Here is a 5,945-nt window from a genome sequence, read left to right as displayed (position 1 = left end):
TTAACATGTTGCCTAGTTCTTTGTTCATGACAATAATTTTAGTAACCAAAAGGAACCTAAAAAATATCACATGATAAAATCCAATACCAAACACACACAAACATGACTTGTAGTACAACGGCAAAATCAGGCAGGGGCGGACCTACACTTAGTGGTGGGTGGGAGGGCGCACCCCTTGACAAAAAAAAATTAGTGTATTTTTTGAGCAAAAATCCTGATCGCCCCCCTTAAAGGTTCGGTCAAATCCCCCGATTGCAGCCCTTGAAATTATGATGGATAAAAACTCGAAATGAATATGTTGGAGATGTGGCCGGATTTGTTTCTGGGAGTTGGTAATTGCAGCTGTGGGTAGTGTTCATATGTAGAAGATTATGTTTTTAGTGGAAAACTACAAATAAAACGAAGTGATATTATATAATAATATGAGCCACTTTATTGGGAATTACAAAAACTATTAAATAGACGTATAGAGAATGTAAAGATTTTTAACTTTATCAGTTTTTCAAATTTAATTTTAATATACTTTTTTATAACTTTACTTAATGTTTACTAATTTATATATAATTATTTTCTAGTTCTTTAAACGAAGTACATTAAGCTTTCATCATATTTTTTTAAATACCAATACTTCGATGTTTATAAATTTATATAATTCTTATCTAGTTTTTTTTAATTGACGAACATTAAGCGTTCATCATATTTTTTAAATACCAATGAAATGGATACTCGAATAGTCGAGAAGTTGTGGTTGAACTTTTTGGCAAAGCTTAATTAGTTGTTATCATATTGATTAATGGTTGTTTGACTTGTAAATCTTACGGTTAAAACAAAGTAATTTTTTTGAACGGTCAATAGAATCAATTCTGAGCATTCTCGGGGCACCTATCGAACCAAACGGAGGACTCCGACGGTAACCTGAGTCCACCACCAATTCCGGAGAAACCCGGTAACCCATCCACCATAGGAATGACGGTGAAATTACTGATAAAACCCGTTTAGCTTAAGGATTGGAAACAAAGTAATAATTTCGTATTTGCGTAAAAATTCCGCACCCATTGAAAAAAATTTCTGGGTCCGCCACTGAAACCAGGACTCGACCCCCTTTCATTTCCTTTCTTTCATTTGATTTGAAGTTGGGTCAACCAAACTATATCGACCCTTACCAAAGCCACATAACTTAAGGTCGGTCTGAAGGAGGGGCAGAGTAGGCGACCACCTAAGACCTGCTCTTCCCATGGTCCGAAATTTTTTTAACATAACAAATTTCTAAATATATATATATTTTTATTTTTCTATATTTTAAGCTTTTTAATATGTTTTTTTTTAAAACCATATTTTAGGGGCTCGTTTTTTCTACTCGCATCGACGCTCAAATTTTTGGGGATTATAGGAAGGTCCGTGACACAACTAACTATCGAAAGATGCCTACACAACTACCATTAAATGACTTTGAAGTACCTTTGGAATGTAATATAGAAACAGAAAGTGTATAGGATGGTCTTTTATGCAAAAAGCCATATAGGGGCAATTTAGTTAATTTATCAGCTCCACATCTGAAAGGAGTATGATCTTTCATACCCTAACTTTTAATGCCATGTTGAAAACAAACTTTATATATTCCTTAAAGTCCCATGCCTCATACAAACAACAATAATTTAAACCGTGTATTAATTTATTGTATCATAGAAGTTACTAATGCACATTGAAACAACATAATTGGCATTCAAAATGCAATTTTAATAACAATTAATAACTTTGAGTTACTCCAATCAGCCAAAAGCTAACAGACCTATAGATCGATTTCTCACATTTTCGTTGATGGCAACTAAAATACATTTTCTAAATTCTTCAGCATCTTAAATTAGAAAAAATGGATTGATAAGCCAACAGAAATCATGAATCCTCATTTCTCCATATGCATTAAAGTCGGTATTTTGATATATTTCTCACATTTTCAGGCTACTAAAATATATTTTCCTAATATCCCATCACACAGATTAACACCTTTAGGCTTTAGGGCCATGAGAAGCAATTTCAGGTGGAATAAGAGGTGATAGTGATCCTAACATTAAAACATCTCCAACCAGAACTGTGAACTGAATGATTTTTGGGAGCTTTAATCACTTGCAGGAAATAAGGATGCTTTCATTGGTCAGAGTATTCTTGACTTCTTGTCATTTAGGCTACTGGTCCTGGCAATGGTAAATTAAAAAAAAAAACACAAATTAGGTATTTGATCGATAAGGTCAACCCCAAGCAAGTAACACCACCCTCTTTCAACAATATAGTTTTTAAAACCACATTTTTGAACCATTTCGTTCACGGAAGTTCCCTTGTAATATAAGTTAACAATTAGGCTATTGTTTAATGGTATGTATTGTGTGTTGTAATAGAAGTTCCTTTGTAACCTAAGTGTACGTTTAATGTTTACAGGCTCAAATTCGGTTACTGTTTAATGGTATATATCGTGTGTTGTTATCGTTTTACTAAGTGGGTCGACACGACCCGTTCCGGTTCAAATCCTTGCTAAAAACATTAAACTGAGACATGTTTTGACACCTTAACCAACCTACCTATATTCCACCTCTAGTTTCCAAGGATACAGATTCAGGAGTATGAAAGCTTATTATTAAACCATTTCAAGATGCTCCTCCAATGCGACCTCTATGGTCACAGGTTTCTTATTTCCTGTCCTTAGGGATTATAGTTCCTACAAAAAACAAATTAAAGGCCAACAATCAATACCAGTGTCAAATTGTATTTGTGAATGCATGATTGATTTCTACTTTTATATGTAGTTATTGATCCTCCCATCTATTAGATATATCCATACAAATTTGAAAATGAGAGTACATCTTACCAAGGTGGTGCATAGTGGAGAATATCACTTGCATTCTCAGAAGTTGAGATACATTTGTTTGTTGCAGGTTATAAAGCTAAAGCAAGAGGATTCTTCTGTACACAAAGGTAATCATGGACGCCATTGGTGTGAGCAGCATCTGGTTTATTTCGAATCACCGGAGCTCCGTAACGACAACCAAGCCTCAAACATCATAATATAACAGTTATGGATTTACTCGAGTAAGAACCTTAACCGCCGCTATTCACCACTGTTTTGACATCTCGAACCACCATTGCCGCCGCCTTGGGTGGCGGAGCCCTAAATCGCCAGGTCAGAACCACCGAAAGCTTCACCTACAGTAGAAATAACATTTTATCAAAGAAGCAATTGCAAGACACCGACACTGTGAGTCCACTAAATTGTCTGCAAGCTTTTGTTTCACATTGTCTTCTGTGCTGATGCATCCAATTTAACCTCGATGTGTACATTGTTCAAAACCCTTGAGAAAAACTTCAAACAATATCAAAAAACAAATTGCAAAACACAAATTCGAGAACGAACCATTACCTTCAACCCCTATTTATTGACGCAGTTATATCCACTCAGATTGTTGTATATGCTCTGCCTGCAACCGTTCAAACCTGTTCTCTGTCATAGTACATCTCCATTAATTGGGTTTAAAAAAAAAACCCCTAGTTCTAAACATTAATGAACAACTACAACACATCATGACATCAAAATTCAAGAACGTAATATACAATACACAAAACACCAGAATGCAAACACATAAATACAAAATTATACAGCAATCCAACTTGTATAACAAAAACTATAACCTAACTATGATGAAACCCTAGAATTACATTGTTATTTATAAACATGATCAAATAATAAAATTCAACACTTACAAGGCCTTTCAAATCTATCGAGTGGTCCAAACATTGAACTGCAATTCTCAACAAAATAACTAAAAACTCAGAGTCGCTTCATCAAACCACAAAAACTGCATCACAACTGGAAATATTAGCTGAATTCATGAAGAGACAATCGTAACTGGACAGTTTATCTTAAAATCATACCTTTAAGTTTGCAATAAAGATAGAACAACAACGGGCAATGACCTGAAAGAAAAATAAAATCGACCCAGGTATTAAACTCGCTCATGTAATCAAACATGTATTAAATCGCAATATGATAAATCAAACCACTAACCTGTAATCGTAGTTAAATCTTAAATTGGTGATAATAATAGGACCCAGGAATTTTTCTATGGGGGTGCGGAACATTTTTAAAAGTTTTAGGCCCCTAGGTATATAAGTAAAAAAATCGGTTCGTATCGGGTCGGGTCGGGTCGGGTCATGTAAAACAAACGAACATCAAACTAAATTTATATAATAATAAAAAAACGTCGACGCCCTGCGGGTTTTCATTTTTTGAAATCTATTCAAAACATCATCTAAACCTAATTTCTTAAGCAATTTTTTCTCTATTTAATTTTCAACTGTTGAAGCCCTAGAAATCATAACGTAAGTTGTAATCACCCTAAAAATATATAAGCAACATAATCACCCTAAAAATCATCTAAACAACCATAAACAACGTCAAAACACACAAAATTTCAAACCTATTTAACAACTTTATTACTTTTTTTTCTCCTATAATATCAACCAAAATCATCAAAATAACAAAGAAACTTACCCGTGTTCGGATTCTGGTTAGATTTGGTGTCGAACGACGGTGGTATGGTGACTGATTACGGTGGTCGCCGGCTGCTGGACTGTTGTCGCTAGGTGATGTTATTCGTTGGCAGTGCAGGGACGAAAGAGAGAGAGAGAGCGGGAGAGTATTTCTAAAGCTTTTGGGCTTTAATTATTTTATTATAGTTTGAAATATTGTTAGGTTTGGTTAACGCGCTAAGATTTAGTGGGCTAGTTAGTTATGAATTATAAGTTGATAAAGGTATGAGTATTTGAGTTTAGTTAGTTAGGTATTAAAAGTTATATAATTTAGGTAGTATTATTTTTTTTAAATAAGAGTTTACTAAAAAAATTAAAATATAAATTGATAACACTTTTTACCTAAGGGGTGCGGACGAAAAATTTCAAGGGGTGCGGTCGAAAAATTCCAAGGGGTGCGGTCGAAAAATTCAAGGGGTGCGGACGAAAATTCCAAGGGGTGCGGACGGGTAGCACTAAATATTTTTTTCCCCGGGGGTGCGCCCGCCCACCCTGGGCTAACCTTGGGTCCGCCCCTGATAATAACGGCTAAGGATCTTAGATGTGAGATCTTCATTGGTCTCTTTTGGTTATGGATCTGCAAGGCGATGGATTGGGGAGGAAGTAGACTGAAAATGAAAATAAGATGAGGTGTGGTTTTGGTGATGGAAGGAATCTTGTCTCAGTTTCCAGTTGGGGAATAAAACTTGTTTTAAAACTCAAACAAATTGTGGTCGAGCCAAAAGTGGTTGGCAGAGATCACGTGGGGGGCTAAAACTTGATTCAAAATCCAAAACCAACTGAGATGGAGCCAAAAGTGGCAGGTTCTTTATCCCGCCTACGTGTTTTGAAAAAGTGTTAAAAAGACTTTCAACACATTTGTGCTAAAATGCTTGTACAATGTGTTTGGTATGCTTGTACAATGTCAAATGACCAAAACTACCCTTCCTACATGCTTATTAAAGTAGTATAGATGATACTAGTGTGGCAATGCTCAGCCGTGACGGTGGCTATGGTGGTCATATCTGGTAGAGAGAAGTAGCGAGAGTTGTAGAGAGGATAGGTTTTATTAGGGATGAGCAAATACCGATCCCGTTCCGATACCGATAATCCCGATCCCGAAATTTCATGAATACTGATACGTTGTTGAAAACCAGTGTTTGTTATTGCAAAACTTGATGTTTTTACGTAAGTTTTAGTTTCGGATAGCCTACTTTTAATCAAAAATGTGTTTTGCAGGTTTGATAAAGTTTACGGAGCTTTTCGGAAGCTTTACGAGTCACCGGGTCGAAAACCGAAGCACCGGGACGCGTCACGGATCAACCGGGAGTACAAGGAGCAAGAATCGGAGAAATGAAGCTAGAGAGGCCGTCGCCGACGGGTCTAGG

At 36.0% G+C, this 5,945-nt stretch overlaps 1 long non-coding RNA gene across 1 annotated transcript; it reads right to left on the bottom strand.

Moving 5' to 3' along the window:
- Positions 1-1,853: 1,853 nt before the first annotated feature.
- On the bottom strand, positions 1,854-4,040 carry LOC110917466. Its single transcript, XR_004883292.1, has 6 exons — positions 3,922-4,040; positions 3,751-3,845; positions 3,410-3,490; positions 2,861-3,195; positions 2,574-2,710; positions 1,854-2,192 (listed from the first exon to the last, which is right to left on the bottom strand). It is a non-coding gene; the product is annotated as an uncharacterized LOC110917466 (long non-coding RNA).
- Positions 4,041-5,945: the final 1,905 nt, after the last annotated feature.

The sequence above is a fragment of the Helianthus annuus genome, chromosome 16, assembly GCF_002127325.2.
Source record: "Helianthus annuus cultivar XRQ/B chromosome 16, HanXRQr2.0-SUNRISE, whole genome shotgun sequence".
Lineage (NCBI taxonomy): Eukaryota > Viridiplantae > Streptophyta > Magnoliopsida > Asterales > Asteraceae > Helianthus > Helianthus annuus.
This window is presented reverse-complemented; position numbering and strand designations above follow the sequence as displayed.